The sequence below is a fragment of the Barbatula barbatula genome (genome assembly GCF_947034865.1).
Source record: "Barbatula barbatula genome assembly, chromosome: 10".
Taxonomy (NCBI): domain Eukaryota; kingdom Metazoa; phylum Chordata; class Actinopteri; order Cypriniformes; family Nemacheilidae; genus Barbatula; species Barbatula barbatula.
Genome location: NC_136773.1, coordinates 15,041,070 through 15,062,304, shown reverse-complemented (window position 1 = coordinate 15,062,304; position 21,235 = coordinate 15,041,070).

Here is a 21,235-nt window from a genome sequence, read left to right as displayed (position 1 = left end):
GTACTGTCTCCATCAGAACATGGGTGTAAATGAAGAACTTTGGCAAGGTGATTATGCTTTGAATAATTTACTGTGATAGCTTATGTGTACTCTTTGTTGCTTTTATGAAGATAAATTGAGAAGTGAAGTTAAAAAATGCACTCTGACATCGATGGTGGTAGAATTTTCTGGCAACCATGAAACGGAGATCTTACAGAGTTTTAGAATTGCAGTAACTTTTTCCTTAAAGCAAATTTTCCAAAGATGTGCAAATGCCCTAAGAGACTATGTGAGGTAAAGGAAGATGCCAGTTTATAAATAGTGATGAACACAGAACAAGCCAGCCTGGTTTAACACTTCATTGCCATGGTGATAATGACTATATATTCCTTCAATCGGCACTAATAGAGAGCCCGTCTCAGAAATACCTGTTTTTCACAGTCAGAGATTAACAAAGATGTGAGTCTCAAAGACTGTCTTCTTTCATGGCAAGACAAAATAATAATTTCTCTGCTTTAATGGTTTAATGGATGAAGTATAATGCAGAATATTTCGCTTTTAATCGTCACTGTGGTAGCTGTGCAGAATTAAAAGCTGTCGTGCAACAGCTCGTGAAAGGACATCTTTTTGCAGTCTATTAGATATGCTGAGTAAAAGAATGTGACGATTGAGGATGACGACCGTTTGATTTACACGGACATCATTTCAGAGCCGGTCTGATAAGACACATCAGATTGCTTTGAGCAGGGAGCGTCTGTTCAATAATGCAACATGAAAGGCTGACAGATAAGCACTACCCAACTATTTACTGCCAGCTAATGTGATTGAACAGGGATGGAGAAAACAGCAAGTCCATGCCCTGCCTCAACACAGTGTTTAAGCGACAGCTATAGAGAAGTAATCCCTGCAATTCAGTGGTGCTTTTTAATAGGTACGTAGTCAAATGAGCAGGAAACCTGCTTCATACCTGTTGAAAGAACTTTAATTATTGTTCTGACTTTGTGCCCTGTCTAGGCTGTAATAATAGTCTATTCTTTAGATTTCCATGTCTCATTTGATCGCTGCATGACGTGCAGGTAAATGTCACTCAGTTCCTCAATTAACTTTGAGTGGATGTCTCGTGATCTACCACAGTTCCACTCGATATTTGAATGCATCTGGGAAAGCTATTTCATTCCTCTGATGAATTTCAAGCTTAGAATATGAAGGGCAGGCTCTCATGTCGAACACGGAAAGGATTTCGTGTTTTAGAGATGATGTCATTATGTGTGGTTAAAGAATCGTCATTTAAATAGTGACTATTTAAAGGTGCCGTGTGTAATATTTTGATCTATTGACAGAAATGCAATATAATATACCTATAATATATGTCTTCATAATGAAGCATAATGTTTTTGATACCTTAGAATAAGCTGTTTCTACATACACCACAGGTTCCCTGGATTCATCATATTGTTTCTACAGTAGCCCGAAACGGACAAACTGCTCTACAGAGCGCAAATACGTTGTCTCCTTCAGCAAAGAAGCAAAAACGTGACGGCATCTTCTGTGTCAGCCGCCTTGATTTGATTTTAGTAGACATAAAGTACTAACACACCTCTTGTCAAGGATGAGAGTATGTACCTTAGTGCTTCGAAAAGGAGGGGTTGAGTTACCTGTTACAACCTCACCACTTCCTGATTACAGTGTTTCCATGTCAAATTGTATTAGATGTATTATTTTACTAAACCTGATTTACTCTTATTTGTTGTTTTTCTTGCATCTTCATGAGGATTTTTTTGAGGGGCACAAAAACAAATAAATCAAGACCTTGTTCCGAGTTGGAACAAGCTGTTCTTGACCCTGAACACTTGAATCAACTAGATTTATCAACTAGCCATGTCAAGAACACGATAAAAACAATAACCAAACAAAATAGTGGCTAACATGGGAATTATACTGGTAGACATCACTTGCCAACAATGATTTTCGCATAGACAAGTGTTCCTAGTGTCTGTGTAATCGTCATATCTTTTAGAGTCCTGCTTTCTAATTTTCAAACAAGCTTCTATAATGCTTTTTTTGTGATTCTGTTATATTAACAGCTTATCCCCCATGTTTGTTTCTTAAATTTACATGTTTTTCTATTTTTCTTCATTTAGTCAGTGAGAACACAATGATCCAAGGGAGGTAAATAAGACGCTGCCTCCCTCCGAAACTTCATCTGTAGTGGCACTGTTGGACCTTGTCTCTTTGGAAAAACGAGATCGAATCACATCTGTGTTATTTTTGTACCGCCAATTACTTCCCATCTAATCTCCATTATTCACTGATATTTTATTCAGGCAATGTCTAATCCCCTATTCCTAATCAAATCTATTGTAACCCAAACCGCATGCATCCATTCTCCCGGGCAGAACATGCATATCAATTGTCAGGAAGAAACTTGTGTCACAGATCAAAATCTATTTTTATGTTTTTTTCCGACAAAGCCACATAAACAGTGGAAGATGATCTTAACCGGAGCCTCAACAACGTCAGCCTCCAGTAGATTATTGACTTTCTGTGAAGCTTTAGTTAGTTTGTCTGATCATCCCTTCTCTGACTTTGTCTCGGATTTGACGCACCACAGAGATGCATGATCCATATCTCATTCTGTATTCCGATCAGACGAATGAATGGACAAACAACACTGAAACACTGACACATGTAAATCCATTCATGATGCACGTCTTGTGTCATTGTGCATCAGAAATACAACTCACTTAATCAAAACTCTGAAACAAGTTAAAGGAAGCAAATGAATTTCACTGCCATTGTGTACATTCGGTTAGATATCAAACCGCAATTGGATGTCCAAAATGCTTAAAGGGATAGCATATAACTTTCTCCATTTAAAAATGTTGCACACACAGTACATTTTTCCAGCTTTTGTCACATTTTGACTTAAATGCTTTGTTTTGATACTCTCATCATATCGAATATTATACACATATTGAAAAACTCATCAAGAGCTATTTGTGTTCGTCTCCAACAGTTGCAACATTTCTCAACAAAAGCTTTGCTATTGATTTTTTCATGTCTGGGTGCTGTATAATGAGGAGCCCTCTCACTACTCACATTGATATTTGCTCTCTGTTGCCCACTGATCCTGAACAGCGATGAAATAGACTCTGACATTCATATGATATGCATTTATCCACCTCACACCTCCTTTTGGAAGAAGGTCATCAATATTTCTAGATCCGTGTTATTTGATGCTTTACAATTTCTGATTACTGCGTTCAGTATTTGTTTATATTGTATTTCAAACATTACACATAATTGTAAGTGCATAATCATTGAATCTTGTGAATGTCTACTCTGCGAAAGGTCAATTGATTGGCGCTTGGGGCTTGTAAAAGGTCAGAAACGGCTGTGTCTTTGTGTCTGCCGGAGAGAGGAAATACTCTTATGTCTCTCAGTATGTGGTCTCTCCGGGGTGGGGGGGTGGCTTTGGTTAGGGGATGTTGGTGGAGACCCTGAGCCGCCTCACGTCCAACAGCGTTGCCTTAGTCTTAATAGCCGAGGTTAGGATTTGGGTCGGCGCAACTGATTGAAGATCGAACTGACGCTTGAGCACTTTTCATTCCCAATCAACTTGCAAGACTTTAAAGTCACAGGGATGTTTTCGTTTTCTGCTTTTAGACACTTCTCATTGGGTCTGGGGCTGTGCAGCCACTCATGCACTCGGCACCAATCAATCCACTAAACAAGCTAATAACAGTCATTAGTGAAGCTCTGCACTCCCGCTTCTTAACATTCATTGAGCAAATGGGAAGGGGGCAGAGAGAGAAAAAGTGGGCCGTGTCACATCCTGTGCTTCAGATCAACTTCTCCCTCCTCCGTTAGTTGATCTGATTCGGGACAGAAGGATCTAGGAAGTTTTGGAAGAAAAATCAGCATGAATCATTAGCACGTGTATGAGTGTCAGGTCGATTTGAGTCTGTGCGAAAATGTTCTGTAGCATCTCTCACTGCTTATTCATTTTTGGAATTAAATATAGCTCAATGGGAGCTTGATGTGGTTAACAGGTTTCGGTATCTGTGCCTCTGCATCTGTAATGCGGCAGGAAAGGCTGTGGAAGATTTTAGACCCATTGAAATTAGCACTCCATCATATTAGTGTGTTATGTGAAGAGTTTAGAAATTTAGGACCTGTTGGCTTTTGAAATTATTTGTAAAACCAATTTGGTTACTTAAAAACACAGCGTAGTTGTTCAAACTTAAATGACTTCAGTTTATGTTAATTACAGTCATTTCGGTTTTCCATTGATGTTAATTCAAGAGTCAGAAGATGATAAATTCACAGGCTATGTGAGTGGGTGAACTTGTTTAGAGATGTATGTATATACGTAATATAGAATACCGTAGAGATTACATTTTTGTATGCAAACTCTGGAAACAAGTTAGCTTTTTTTGCACTTCCGTTTCTATCGCCCTAAAGCCTATGGGTGTTTAACAAATTGCGTGAAATAAGATATGTGGTAAACAAAACCCAAATATGGTCTGATTTTAATTCATTACATTAAGCACACCAGCTTTATTGTGTCTTAAAAAACGGCGGTTGCTAACAAGTTGCTGAGAGAGGCTCACAAATAATGCAACATGGACACAGATCTCTAAAAACATTGATGGGGATTCATTCACAGAGTAATTGCATACATTTTTAATAAAGTTTGAAAAGTTGTTGTTGGCTTGGTGGTGTTGACATTGATATTGAGTGACTGTGAGCTGGTGTAGTCTGTTTATGTTAGCTCTTTACTTCAGGCGATTGTATTTAGGCTTTAAAAGTAAAAATGTTGTGTTCATTTCTAAAGATGATCTTGATTGACAAAATGTGTAAACACAGATATTATTATTCCAATCTTCCAAAAGTCTATGGGAAAAATGAAGAGGCTTTTGGTCATTGGAACTGGTGGGGCGCTAACTCCCGGGTTGGCCAAATACGTCATCTCTGTGATACTCTATGGGGTGTATATTGTCAATTGGCTGGAGTGTCTCTCATGTGCATTTATATTTTCTTATGCAGACAATTGTATTATTATGTAGATAAATAATATTCTGTTAATGTTGTAGCAGTGATTCTGCTGATCTGAGTATTTACAACAGTAGTTAGTACATCTCATTGGTTTTATTTCATTTGTAGTGTAATTCATAGCTGATTTGCATTAAATACATCACTTTGTATTAGCCCTGTGTTTTGAAATGAACAGACACACCTGATACATTCATTCCTCCAAATGACACTCAGCCTTCTATAATGAAATCATTACACACTGATGGCAACCCATGTATGACCCTTGATGATTTTTTGGGGAATATGATTACCATATTCTATAGCGTTTTAAGATTTTTTCTTTGCTTTTTGTTGTCATGGTGACTGTCTTCAATGCTTGCATCTATAATTAAGACAGTGAATTACTGTCCTGATCATAGAGCATTGTCCCAATCTCACCACCAGAGGGCACTACTATACTTCTCCAAACTAGAGAGATTAAATAAAGGAGAACGTTGAATACACAATTTTTTAATGTAAGGGTGGAATTGATCATGTAAATGGATCACATAAAAATCACATGTTTTGAAAGGGTATACACATTTTTCAATAACTTGGTATGTGTAACTGCTATGTTTGTTATGGTAACAGAAAATTTGAATATGCATTAGTCTGAATAGTGTGTGTAGTGTTAATGATAATATGTATTTTATGCACTTTTCTCGTTCAACCCCAAAATTTTGTCTAAATATGTATCCAGCTCACTGTCATGACAAATTCACATGTTTTGTACAAATCAATTCATATCAACCTGTGAAGCATTCTCATAAGATCGTATGTGGATTGTTAATATAAACAAAAGCAATTGGGTTAAAAATAACCTAGCATTTGGTCAATATTTACCCTCTCTGTAATAATGGGGCACCAGAAAATACCATAAATAATAATAAATTACCAGTTTTTGCAGTCTTTTTCTGTCATTCAAAAACATGTGAAAAACAGTAATATTTTGTACAACTACAGTTTTATTCATTATACAGTACGTGAAACATCTGTTGAAAGTAAAATTCTGTCAAATTGTAGTTTTCTGGGTCAAAAACAACCCAGCACTTTTTAGAGTGTATGGATTTTAATGCTCACATTGAGCTATAAAGTAATTTACAATATTTTCCCTCTCTGACAGAATGATTGTAACAGCTACTTTAAAGAAAAAGTATATTTCCTTTAAAGTTCCAGTGTGTAATATAATATATATAGCTATGCCTTCAGGGGTTTATAACGAGTTTACACAATGAAGCGTTATGTTATTATTACCTTAGAATGATCTATATCTACATACACCGTGTGTCCCCTTGCATGTAATTCGCCATGTCCTGTCAGCCGTCGTAGAGTTTCGGAATGGAAGGGAGGTGTGGAGTGAGCGGTTGGTTGCAATTTGCAACCTCGCCGCTAGACATTACCCTAATAGGACACGTACATCTGGCAGACATCTTTTTAATATCTGCATTTTCCTCTGTAAGACATCTGGCAGATGCTGTTTGCTCATCTGCCCTACATCTCTGAGACATGTGCTGTCAGAAAGACCTCTACAACATGTTTGTAAGATGTGAATGATTTAGAATGGATGTACAACAGCTCTTTCTAAGATGTTTTTACACAGAAGAGGCTTATATCTCCACATCTTTACTAGACATCTTACAGATGTACCTGTGTTATCTGACTGGACCTTTGAGCTCCTGAAATGGCCAGCAACCTCTTTTTAGCTGACACTTTCAATCACAGGCCATCATTTAGTGTTTAGCTGAAAATACAAACAGGGTTTCCAACTTCTCTTGCCTAAACTTAATTTGAATTTTCGTTGTTGGATTGAAAAGAGACCTCTTAAACTGAGAAATGATACCCTCTTGTGGTACAGATGCAGCTTTAAAAACTAACAAAAAAAGAAACCTCAAACTCATCGGTAGGCAAGCTGTTCAAATGATTAAAAGGAAAAGACTTTCTATTCTATTCTATTCAAGACTTTGTATAGGATCATATGAACAATATGTTGTGACAAACTGATGTAAAAACTTTTTACATTATCACAACGAATGCGATACTGAAATAACATACACTAAATTACAAATGAACACAGAAACATGTAATCAAATCTGAGAGAACAACAAAGTAACGCCATCACCACCATATCATGTCACAATAAATCACCAAACAAACATGTTTGCTTGACATGTTCTTAATTAATAACACACAAACCAATCATTTATTTACAAGTTTATTTAGAAGCATTATTTATGGTTGAATTCTCATGTACAGCAAGGAAAAAACTAAACCAAAAGTGTTAAAAGAAAACTTGTATACATGGCCCAAGGCTGCAACAGATCCAAAACCTGATATTCCGGCTACTGTGTTTCAGCCATTATACATGTTACTACACCTTCAGGAAACTTCACCCTTTAGCTTTTACTTTAAACGCTGTTTTGTTTCCATATTTCTCCTGGATCTCTTGTTTATCTCACGAGAATAAATTTCACCTTCAGCATACTTCCATTTCCTAACACAATACAACTCCACAGACATCCAAAGCTTTTTGTTATTTACATTTCGTCTGCCTACTGACATACATGCACACGACCTAATGAACGGTTACATGAGACATTGACATCAGAAATAATGCTGTGGTGTGTAAAGACAGTGGATTTGTCTGAGATTCAGCTGTCCCAATGGACATGTAGAGAGTATCGGCCACATGCCCTTATCAGTTCTCCGTCCAACAGATAGAGAACGAATAGCTGGACTGAAAAAGTGATAAGGAAATGGGGTCGACCAAAATCAAAGCCTTAGTTATACACTTACATCTCATTGCCATCCATTACAGAGTCCCATCGATGTCATTCCTGGGCAGGAAAGATAACGTAAAATTTCATGTCCAACCAGTAGAATGCCATAAAACGTGCAAACAACTTGTTCTGCCATTCTCACAACGCTCTTTAAAAACAAAGGAAATAATTTGTCCCATGACATATTTCTTTAAAGCGTGAAAATGTTCACAGAGAACTTACTGACCAGTTGTTTAGACAGTCCTCATTGATGAGTTTTATCTCACCTTGGCCCGACCCTACCACACCTTTTCTTAACTCCTATTGGCCCACAGTTGATATTTGGATTTCAGTCACTCATCGGGGAGGCCAGCCAATAGGGGAGGAGAGGTGTGCTCAGTCAACCTGGGGTGCGTTTCCCAAAAGCATAGTTGGCCAACTCTGGGCCAACCCTTGTTCCAACGATCAATTGCAAGCAGCATCGCAAAGTGGCATGGTAACTAAGTTAGAAGCATAGTTTCTTATTATTATGACACGTAGACTTACATACATCATGCTTTTTCAGCAAGGTAAGCAAGCAACATGCGCTGCATTCTATATCCACCATCCTAAATAAATATACACAACTTCAATTTGACATATTTTAGATTGCCAAGAAAATAAAAGCCTTTTTGTAAAAGTGCGCATGGGCGGAACGCATAAGGACCCGGGGCAATCCCTGGGCGGAGTTACGTAGGAGGAAACTTATGAATGAGTTAAATATCGTGAAATAAAACAACAGAGAGCAAAAATAGTGTGCAGATGCAGTAGCAATAACATGACATTAAATCGATCTAAACGGATTTACTAGATGATGATATTACTTCACCACCTATGTGACGTCATCAATTGAACCGACGTAGTTCAAACGACAGATGTGCGAGAAAGTTGCTACGTTTTCGGGAAACAGTCGTGAGTAGCTAGTTAGTTTCTCAAACGACGCATCGTGTAATATGACTGTTAACCAGTTTTGTCGTTGTTTGGGAAACTCACCCCTGGATGGGAAAATAAGGTGCTATTCACACAGGTGTGGTTCAGCTGTACATTCCAGCACACACAGACCTGTCAGCTTAAGCTTTATCTCCATGCCCTGCGGAGACAGAGCCTGTCTAACAGAAAGAACACAATGATTCACACCACTTTCACCTCTCTAATTATTTTTCACTTACATGTAATCTATAGAGCTCTTTTTAAAATGTTTGTTTACTTGTGCTTTATATTACGATAACAAGAGACTTGAGTTTGGGATTCAATATTTAAAATCTTGTTTAATGTGGTCTACGGTGGTCTCTGTCTCTGGTGTAGGGCACAATATCTACATCTCTACACACACTAAAAACCTTGTACTCCGTTGATTGAAAAAACCCGTTCCCACGGTTTAGTTCAACACATTCTTCCAAAACATGAATGCTTAAGTTATTTATTTCGATTGAGTTTAAGTCATAAAAGGGCCTCAAAGGAAACAAAAAGAACAACAAAAATAAATGCATAAATAAATATAAAAAGTTATTTATCTCAATGCCCATGTACAGGTAGGATTAATTTATGATAGACTCTGTCCATTGTTGACTGAGGTTGATTCTCCACATGAAAATGCATTTTGACATGCATCATCGTTGTCGAGACAAATATGATGTGTTGAACAGAGTCTACAAAACACACAAGGACTATTTTTTTCTGTAAAACAACATCAGTACTATTTAAATGCCTCATCGTTCTTATTCTTTGACCAAACACACAAACAAATATGTAGGGGCAGGGGTTTATGGGTTTTTCTCATGGCATTTTGAACTGATCATTTTAAGTTCATTTTTTTATGTGTGGACTTTGTAGATAGCATGTAGATAAATTACAATCTACTACTATTTATTTAGTTATTGTTTTTGTTTGTTTAGTACTAGCTAAATGAACTTATCTTTTTAATATATGAAATGACTGTGCAGCATTTCTGCACTGTCTACCCTCAGGATCCTGATCCACAGTGACGCCTCGGCATAGTAAAGTCAGTAGGACGGGGGAGGTTGTCCCCTGCCTCTGTCTCTGTGTGTATTGCACACCCTGCTTATTTTAGTTCAGTCCCTCTCATCCGGGTGTGAAAGAAAACACGGGCGGCGCATTCTTTCTTCTGCACACCAGCTGCCAGCGGCGCTCACACGGATGAGGGGAGATCTGCAAAAGCATCTCCACTGCATTGCGGCACTTTCTCCTGGGATTAGCTGGGCTCTGCATTCCCAATGTCATAACGTTCCACTCTTCAGTGCACAGAAGGCGGGGGTGTTGGGTGACATAGCAGTGAGAGTATTAGGTGTGAGATGTGTGGACTGGCCAATATTATCAGCTGGACCTCTAAAAACAGGCATTTGTTTTGTTTTGTTTATTGTTAATTCACTTTTATTTATTTTTGTCGATTTAGATGTGTTTTTATTTACTTTAATGTAATGAGCAAGGTTGTCTTTCCAGTTAAATAAATCATGTTTGATTGATTACCATTTGTACACCATAATTGTACTTCGAACATCATGGTTAACTTACACTGTAAATTGGAATTTTACGGTTGTTATTATACAATTTTCACATACTTTAAAATGTGGTGAAATCTGTTTTTACCTAAATAAACTGCAAATTTACAAATTGAGTGTAAAATATGTTTTGACAAAAAAAAGCTGCTGGAATATTAAATTTTTTACAATATTTTTGATAGTGTTTGTTTACTATAGTGATTCAATGGTAAAATTGTGTTTAATATGGTTTTATGAGAAATGCCATAACTAAAAATACAAAATATGGTTACAGCAAGGTTCATTTTGTAAGTCAACTCTTGATGATATTCTGATCCATGTGTATCTGTTATTGAAAGTCTTATCACTTTATCAGACTTCTCCTTAACAATTCACACCATTTGAAATCTTTTAGATATTTATGGCGAACAAAAACAGAACTCTATATAAACTCTTAAATTTTGAATTTGAATTTTTTATTACATTTACATTTGGTCATTTAGCAGACGCTTTTATCCAAAGCGACTTACAAAGAGTTCAGGGAGCAATAGGTGATATGTCATACAGGAGCAATAATACAATAGGCGCTAATACAAAGTTACTAGTTTAAACCAAAGCTAGACCACTACCTGTTGAGAGACATTTGTCTGTCAAGTATTCACGTCTTCAGGGTGTAAGTAGGGGTGTAGGAGGGTGTGAAAGTATGCCGTTGCAGATCCAGTGATAGTCCTGTAAGCAAGCATCAGTGACTTGAACCTGATAAAGGCTTCAACCGGTAGCCAGTGGAGAGAGATGAAAAGGGGGGTCACATGAGCCCTTTTGGGCTGTTGGAAGACGAGGCGTGCTGCTGCGTTTTGAACCAGATGAAGTGGTTTGATAGCCTTAGCAGGAAGACCAGAAAGGAGAGGTTTGTTGTAGTCCAATATTTACATTTATTCATTTGGCAGACGCTTTTATCCAAAGCGACTTACAAGTATTTTTTTTACAGTGTCACATTACTGCAGGGGTAAGGTGCCTTGCTCAAGGGCACTTCAGTCATGACCTGCTGGTACTGAGATTCAAACTGGCAACCTTCTGATCACAAGCCCAACGCTCTAACCACCAGGCCTTGAGATACCTCTAACCTTTCTAATGTTGAATAAGGCATATTGGCATGATCGTGTTGTCTTTGCAATGTGATCATTGAAGGAAGGCTGTTCATCAAATATGACTCAGAGGTTGCTGGCTGTTTTGGAGAGAGTGATTGTGGTTTTGCCAAGTTGAATGGTGAGATCGTGTTGCACCGTGGGGTGTGCCAGAAACACGAGTAGTTCTGTCTTGGCCGGGTTCAGCTGGAGGTGATGCTCTTTCATCCAAGCTGAGATGTCTTCTAGACAGTCTGTTTTGCGAGCTTCTACAGTGGTATCGTCTGGGTGAAACGAGATGTATATCTGGGTGTCTTCAGCATAACAGTGATACGAGAAGCCGTGTGCCTGTATGATGGGTCCCAAGGATGGGTCCCAATGTCGTGTAGATGGAAAAAAGCAGCGGTCCAAGCACCTATCCCAAGTGATCAAGTGGTGAGCAGTGGACAGTGAGCCCCTCCATGACACCCTGAAGGATCTGCCGGAGAGGTAGGATTTGAACCAGCGGAGAGGAGAGCCTGAGATTCCTAGAGATGACAGGGTTGCTAGCAGTTTCTGTTGATTGTGTCAAACGCGGCCGATCGCCAGACTGCTTCTCATCCAGTAGTTTGTTCTGGGATAGGCAGGAAAACACCCTTTTATCCAAAGCGACTTACAAATGAGGTGAACACTGGAAGCAATTGAAACAACATAAGGGCAAAAATTGCATAAGTGATTTGCAATAAACAGGTCTCATAGCCCACAGTAGAAAAGAGATAGAAGTCAGATGATTGGTCAGGTGTTGACGGAAGAGATGCATTTTCAGACGATTCTTAAAGATGGCTACAGAATCTGCTGATCTTGTAGATAGGGCACACTTATCTGTGCATAATGATCAAGACGCACACACACACACAAACAAGAGACAAATCACAAACTCCTAAGAGTCAGCTCTAATTGACAAACAGCTTGGAATAGCCTCTAAGGGGTAATTGTGTCATGATGAGAGATGATTGTACGATGGATGGAGAGAGATTTACACACTCCACTGTCTTTTAAAGTCAAGAGTTGGTCAATGGAGAGACGGCTTGATTGGGCCTTCTTACAGATACAGTAGGTAATTCCCTGTAATGATGACTTTAGGGACTGCTTGATGTTAGATCACGTACTTGGATGGCTTTTGGGCAAGGCAAGTGTCATTCAGGGCTAATACAGGCTGCGTTGCCCCATAAACACTAGAAAGGGTTTTATTTAATTAATTAGATACTTATATATATATATGTGTGTGTGTGTGTACAACATCTATCTTAAAGGGACAATTTACTCCAAAATAAAAATATGTCATCATTTACTCACCCTTGAGTTGTTACAAATCTAGGAAAAATTACAATGGTAGTCAAAAGGGCCCCATAACTGTTTGCTTTCCTACATTCTTCAAAGTACCTTCTGATTTGATTGACACAATGGTAGTCTACCATTGGCCATCATTCAATCGTCGTTCCAAATATCCTTCTGTTTCTTTTACATCTTACCATCTAATGTGTACATGTACACATATTTCATGCGTTTCCACAAACACCAGTTTAGTGGTTGATCTGGTGCTCATATATAATCATGCTACTGGCTCTACAACACATTTTCCTCTTTTATAGAAACAGTGCTGCACAGTGCGTTCACCAGCAGGGGTCGATACAACAAGTTTCTAAAAATAGCCAACAACTTTATTTCTCAAGGGATGCACAGCCTCTCTAGAATGTCTTCTTCTATTTCTAAACAACGCTCATCTATCTCAGGTATATGTTGTGCACAGTTAAAGTGCTGCTTTTAAAGGGATACTTCACCCAAAATGTTTAATTCTGTCATCATTTACTCACCAGAGTTGTTATCATTTCTTTGTTCCTATGAACACAGAGAAATATATTTGGACGAATGCTTGTAACAGATATAACAGATTTTGCCCCCCATTGCCTACCGTAGTAGGAAAAATTACTTTTGATCACAAAAGAAGACATTTTGAAGAATGTAGGAAAGAAAACAGTTCTGAGGCACTTTGACTACCATTGTAGTTTTTCCTATTATGGTTGTCAGTGGGGGGGGGAACTCTTTCTGGTTATAAGCATTCTTCCGAATATATTTCTCTGTTTTCATCAGAACAGAAATTTATACAGATTTGGAACAACTCGAAGCTGAGTAAATGATGACAGAATTTTCATTTTTGGGTAAAGTATCCCTTTAACGCAGATTAATTTTCACGTGATTAGTTTTTCTGTTAGCGTGCATGTTGTTTTGCCATACATCAGTCTTGAGAGACACTGTATTTCAGAAGGGAAAGTCATTCACAGAGAGTGGATTTGGAAGTGTGCATTTGGTCGTGACACTGATGCTGTTTCATAACATTCGGCATTGTCTTGATGTGGCTGTTGGGGTGTGAAGGATAGACCCCACATATCTGTCTTTACTGACTGAAAGACTTTTTTCCCCAAACCGTTTTTGGCTGTACTGAAATTCACTCCGTTGCTATGGACACAGATCATGTTTTTTTAATCTGTGTCCATGACAACAAACTGGCTATTACGGGAAAGGCCTGCAACGTTATTCATTTTAGAAGAGACTGCACTTGCGAATGGAAAACCTGACACATTAAAGCAATCAGACAAAGAATCATGTTAAGAGATCTGTCTCGCTTGCGTACAGAGCGCTATATTTGTGCACTGCCACGTTAATCGTGTCTGTTACTATTACAGTTTCATTACCGCGATAGCACACTCTGGCTTACGTCTATTTGACGTCTGCATTGACATCTGCAATACATAGTTTGATCATCTGCAATACGTCTCTGAGACGTCTGCTGGAGATCGAGAAAACATCTGTTGTGTAAAAACATCTGCTAAACATCTTAGAGACAGGTGGTTTACATCCATTCTAAATCCTAAACAATTGACAGACATCTTATATGTCTATATGATGTCTGACAGCATGCGTCTCCGAGATGTTTTGCAGATGAGCAAACTATGTATTGCAGATGCCTTGCAAATGTAAATGGGGATGACAAATAGACGTAAGCCAGATGTCTGTATATGGCAGTTTAAATGTAACTAATTTAATGAATGTGCTAAAGCGAATAAGAGTGTTCCAATGACATAATACTTCACATAATTAATCATTGTTGGATATTATGGTGTATCATTCTATTAAACAGAAGTGGTATGAATTCACAGGACTTGATATTGTAGTTTTGCCGTTTAGCTGACTTAGCTGTACGGTTCATCCTGTGTGGATGCGTGTGAGTAACTTTGTTCAAACAGTGTGTTAATAGTGCAGCGGTGCATGCAGAACACTGTGAGCTGACACTTGTTGTGGTTTGCACGTGGGTATAAAATAAAGAGGCATGATGAATGACATGGAGATGCTGAATACAGGTGCACCTCAGCTTTTATTCACCATTCGGTGAGAAGTAATGATTGTGGCAGACCTTAAAGGGATAGTTCACCCCCAATGACAATTCTGTCATTTACTCAACCTCAGATTGTTCCAAACCTTTAGAAATGTCTTTGTTCTACTGAACACAAAGGAAGATATTTGGAAGAATGTTAGGTACAGGTCTCAATGGGGGATTCGATCTGTTTGACAATCTGGTAACAGAATTTTCATTTTTGGGTGAACTATCCGACTTCATGAATGTTGTAAAATGATTTATATTTGGAAAATGAAAGGAAAGTTTGTGTGAGTTGGACGTATTTAATTTCCAGTATGTAAAGAATAAGCATGTTTATTATAGTGTTGCAAGTGCATTTTTCTGCCAGAGATCATAACATAACTGTCATTTGAGACAATAGAACAGTTTTGCTGTGTATACTGGACATTTGGAATTTAAGTGTGGTTTGAGAAATCAAATTGATTTGCAATTAATATTAAACAACTGAAACCCAAATAATGCTTCAATAACTTTAGAACATGCAAAGAAGAGGAAGCGAAAGTCCTAAAACAAAAATTAAGAATTTTATATTTAGATTGAAATATGCGATCTGTGCTTCAAGCGGATTTCCATTGTGCCACTAACTTCATTGTCAGTACATTGATACCACATATAGATAAATAACTGATGAATGAAGATTTGTTTGAGAGATCTTTTAGTATTTTAAATGCACACTTTTTAATATCTATGCTACGATCTAAAGCATCCATGTACATGCAGACTTAATACACTAGGCTATGCAGAATGTAACAATTCTTTTTTCTAAGTAATCTTGGGAACACAATAAGGTTAAAGCCGGGGTGTCGGATTTCTGAATTATGCTTGTTTACTCGGGTCGAGTACCAAAACAACCTTGTAGCCATTTAGCAGTAGGCCTAAGGTGCACAATGCACAGGACGGACATCAGTCGAGCCAAGCACTGACGAAAGTGAGAGATGGGGATAGGGGTGAGTTTGTTTTGGTGATTTGAACATCAACAACGGCTAAGTGAAATGGGACACCCCGCCTTTAACAATTAGTTAACAAAAGCATTTACTAATATCACTAAACTTAACATAAGCAACACTTTAATCATAAGGATTTATTGATTTTAGTTCATGTAAATTTACATTGAACTGACATGAATAATTGTATTGGCATAAACTTTAACAAGGATTAATTCCGTTAGTTAATGCATTTATTAATGTTAACAAATCCAATCTTATTGTAAAATGTTACTTTAATCTTGTATTCTGGAACATTAAAATAGTTTTAGTAATTTTTTTAAAAATTATTATTATTAACACTAATAACAAAATTGCATCCTAAAACACTATACGATTTATTTTGCACAAGTTTTTCACACAGTTCTTTTAAGTAAATCTGACTTATTTTGTGTCAAGTTTTTATACAACATACACTTTTAAAAGTGAACTTTTCTTAAAATAACGAGCAAATCCCACAGTCTTTAGCCAACACGTCTGCAGCAATCTGCCCTTTGATTTATTTTTCCGTCCAGCAGATGGCGCTCTTATGCAGGAGATTGAGCACGCAGTATGGTCATCAGGCTCATTATCAAAAGGATGATGAAGCTGCATTTCACTTGCAAAGCTGAGTAAGCTGGGGATAAGGAGCAGATCCAGAGGACAGTGTTCATCTGAAACCTAGCCGTCTCCTCAGAGTCAACGTCAGCTTTGCATCATAAAAATCACGAATTCAAAGTTTGAATGCTTTGATCGTGCAAACAAAACACACTTCGTACATCATATTAACAAGCCAAGTTTCATGCTCTCTAGAGAGTGCATTTAACATCAGCAGACTATTTTATTCTTGCATCTGAAGGGAGTTTGATTTCTGTTTGGATGTTCACATTTGACCACCAGCACATATCATATATGAGATAAAACCATCAGAGGAAAGTGATCGTACAGTTATACATGCACATGGGCCTAAGCAGCTCAAGCTTTGTCTCCAATAAAGTGTGTGGTGATCATACTGATTGTTTTCAGATCAGGTCTGCGGTTGTTGTTGGGGTGCATGAATTGTAAATAGCATTATAATTATTATAACACCAAAAGCAAGCATAGTTGAAATGTCTCCCCTGAATTTTATAGTACCGTGTTTAACATTGAAAAAATTTTTTCCTGTGAGCCTTCAGCATTAGCATTCTATAATGACACAGCAACACTGTGAAGGGAAAGCATCGGATGCCTTGTACGGTAACACTGCAGTAAAAAGGAGAGAAAGGGGGTGTTTAAGATCACCACCTCAAAATCAGCTCTGCACGCTGTTGGCAAGTCTTGTTGCTATGGAGATCGCATCATACTGCAGGTGTAAGTAACGATAGAGGAAGTCAACTGTGTTTTCTACATCCCTCTCCTTACGCTATGCATCTCTCTTTCTCTCTCTCTCTCTCTCTCTCTCGTGCTCTGTGTTTTTAAATCTTCCTTTTTGCTCTCTCATCCTCTCATGCTCTCGTTGTCTGTCTTTCTTAGACTTTAATTCTAGATGTGACGCTGCATTTCAACCTTAGAGAGAGAGAAAGAGTCACACACAGTACATCAGACACAAATTCAACCAATCAGATCTCTTAATGATCATAGCATAAATAGTATACTGTATCAATAACACCTTTGTATTTGTGGTGCTGTTAGAGAGCTGTGTAATTAGCCATTGTTGTGTTAAATGATTGCAATATGAGCTGTCACACTGACCAGACAACCTCTGGCTAATGTCTGATTTCTGACGTTAGACACGCTGGGTTGTGCAACAGAATTAGCCCACAGGAAGTGGGTAAAATGCACACAGGCCGAGACTGAAATAAATCAGGTCTGGACTGGAAAGCTCTTAACCATCTCATTCAATCTAGATCCAGATCGTACAAAAGAACGAAGATTATTGTTGACCTATATCTTAGGCTTGTTATTTGGCTTTCTTGCATTTGGAATGTAGTGTAAAATAAACAGACTGCAACCGTCTTTAACTTTTAGATGAGCCTAATCCACGTGGTTTATGGCATGGTGAAATATGATCAGTTACTACAGTGAACATGGTATAATCATTTATATAGATAAATATTATAAATTTGTGCTCCTAACCAGCACGCTTCTATTTAGACGTTTTCAAAGCAACAACATAAACAAAATAAAAGGTTTTGCAGCCTAAACATATATTACTTACTGTACACACATGCAAAGAATTGAGTTCCTGGATCTTAAATTCTAGCCAGTATTTTTTTGGGTTACCAGTAGAAGAACCGTTACTTGACTAAACTTAAATGTGACAAAGTTACTCTACATACTCATCAAATTGTTTATTTAACACAATTAATACACAAAAATATTCAACAAATTGTTAATTTAATACAAATACTATGCAATAAAATATTCATATAAATGAATATTCATATAAATAAAATAAAATATAAATAGTTATATTATTAGCAAGGACTGGACTGAGACTAAAACGGCCCTGGACTTCTTGGCCAAGAGCGGCCCTCCGTCTGTTCTGTCCGCGTTCCGACCCGGTTGCGGTTGTGTTTTCGGTTTCCGGTCCCCCTCTATTCATTCGCGTTTCGGCCCATGTTTAGACACGCCCCACCAGGAAAAGTCCCAGTATGCCAGATGGCCAGTCCGCCCGGTTATTAGCAACTCTAGAAGACCGATCGACAAACACAGAGCGGAAGTTAACTTCGGGCCAGGCACGTCCGTCGGTTGAAACGGTCTATACACAAGTCTGCCATTTTGGTTTATTGACTACTCAAGCTAATAAACGACACAAAACTAAATTCTTCAAAGAAACGATAAACCTGTTACATATTGAATAAAACAGAATCCCTTTCCCCTCCCTCTCCTCTGCAAAACTTGCTCTCCAGCGCTGACTGTCTAATTCTATCAGTTTTGGAGCACGGTGTTGTGCACTGCGGGCAGCCACTGTTCGCCTCTCCTGTGGAGTTGAGCCTAACAGAAGCGGACTGAAAGAGGCTTATTAATCCCAGCATTGCACATGCTCTCTTCAGGCCATGGAGCCATCCAGCCACAAATACATATCCAAATGTAGATTATCCAAATATATGACATACACGCTGTGAGGGGACTCGACCTGTACAAAGTCCTGCAATGAAGGCTGGAAGAATGCAGCAGTAACAGGGAGTGACATTTGTGCAGATACAGTCAGTGACTGTAAACCAGAGGGAAGAAGAGTGTGGGCTTCCACCTGAGATAATGTCTATGTTGATGTGGTCAGTTGATGTGCGTGTCTATTGCTTGCATTTCTACATATGGGTGAATCTGTGTAAAACGTTAAAGAATATGGCTGGGACCTGTTTGTTGCTTCCTGAAAATGAAGAAAGAAATAGCATTTTGCTTAAAGAAAATTAAGCACAATTTAACGACCATTAAGATCCGTAATCTTGTTTGTGTTTTTATATTTTTTATTATTGTGTGAAATTCATTGTCATAATTTATTCCTAACTGTAAAGCACACAATTTTACTAAATTCACAATTAATTGGCATTAGAAACATTTATAAAAATAATATGTCTGGATGCATTATTACCATTAATGACAGTTTAGGGGTATTTATATTTATTTGTAATATATTTATAATATAATTTTTATAAATAATTGTATTTTTTATTATATATGTCATATATATATTATTTTACAATTTATAACAAATTATATTACATTATATTTTTACAAGACTATATACATACAGTATATAGATTTGTTTCAGGGTAATATATGTGCAATATTTTAATGATATTCCAGTACAATATACTGAACTACAGAGAATGTTGAATTCTGACACAGTATTTCTGAAGTGAAATTCATGATGTGGCATTCACAAGCCCAGTACTGACGTACACAACCGCACTGAACAAAAGACCAAGCCACTTCAGTCGGGCAGATAGTGTCCTGTCAACCGTGTTGACAATGAAATGTTGAGATTTTTCATGCATTTGCATATTGATCACAAAGCGTGACCCAGACAACATCTCATTGTTACACCGCAAAAGTGTGCTCCTGTAGAAGAACATGTGCGGGTTGAAAGCACCGTGCAATACAGCACGAAGAAAATTCTATAAAAAATCAACCAAATAGAGTCATTGTTGACCTAGACGACACTGTAGAGCAGGAATGTGAGTGCTGTTTTTATTAGGAACACTCATCAATGGTGCCGTCACCTGGTCCAAATCAAGCAGGAAGAAATGATGATGCTGGCTTGAAGTGGGGTTATTACCCCTCATTAGTTTCCACTGATAGAGCTGATGGGTAGTGCAGAAGGAAGTGATGCAGGGAAAGGTCAGCATATGGATCTTGATTTGACCTCTCTAACCTGCTTCTGATGGGCAGCATCTGTCATCCTTACATTTAATTTAGCTGACATAGGGAGGTGCAGAGAGATAATAACCACCCGTCTGTCTTTCTCTCATTCTTAAATGCATTACTTCATTGTTTGCATGGCACATTTATTGTGTTACAGTTGGTGCATCTTTAACCCCACCCATTGTCACTCAGGCCAGTTTGTTTCAAGTACGCTGTTTGCTTGTTCTGAAGTAGCTGTGTCAGGGATGTAATGTAGAATATGAGGAATGTGTTTGTTAGACGATACTGAAATGTTCTGTCCCTCTTGTGAGATCATGTTGGATATGTATGTGTGCGAGTGTGTGAACCCACTTTGGAATATTAATAACACTGCTTTGCATGACTCAATAAAATGAAGCTTAACTCCTCATTATCCCCACTGATATTCAGAGAGGTTGGTTAAGAGTAATTTTTTTCCCACCACTAGCAAGATGAACTTGTTGCAAGAAGTCACTTTTGACTGCCCACCGAGAAAGTAAAACAGCTGTTTTGTGTAAGTTTAGCATATGTGGAATAGAAAGGCCTATAACTTCACGTTAATAAATGTTTAGGCGACCTAAAATAATAAGTAAACCTTATGCAAGCACTATTTGTAGTAATCTCCACGTAACCAACTCAAAAGACTTTAAATAGGCCAGATGGATTAAATGGTCGTATTGGAAAAACTTTGTAAACATTGGGTCAACCTGTGGATCAAGCCAGTCAACAGTCCTCCACTCACATTCAGATATAAAAAGGCCTTCTGCCAAAACAATTCTCAATTATGTTTTATATTTGGTTATACTATTTAGTAAATGTGTCAAAACGAATTTCAAATGCTGTTTCATGCTCTTTTTTGCTTGAACACACATTGATTGATATATGCTGAGCATACAGTGGTGATCTTCCACCTGCGGCATTCTATTGTTTGTAATTTTCCACGAGTCAGCCTCATGCTGTTACTGTTTATGTGTCTTTGTTG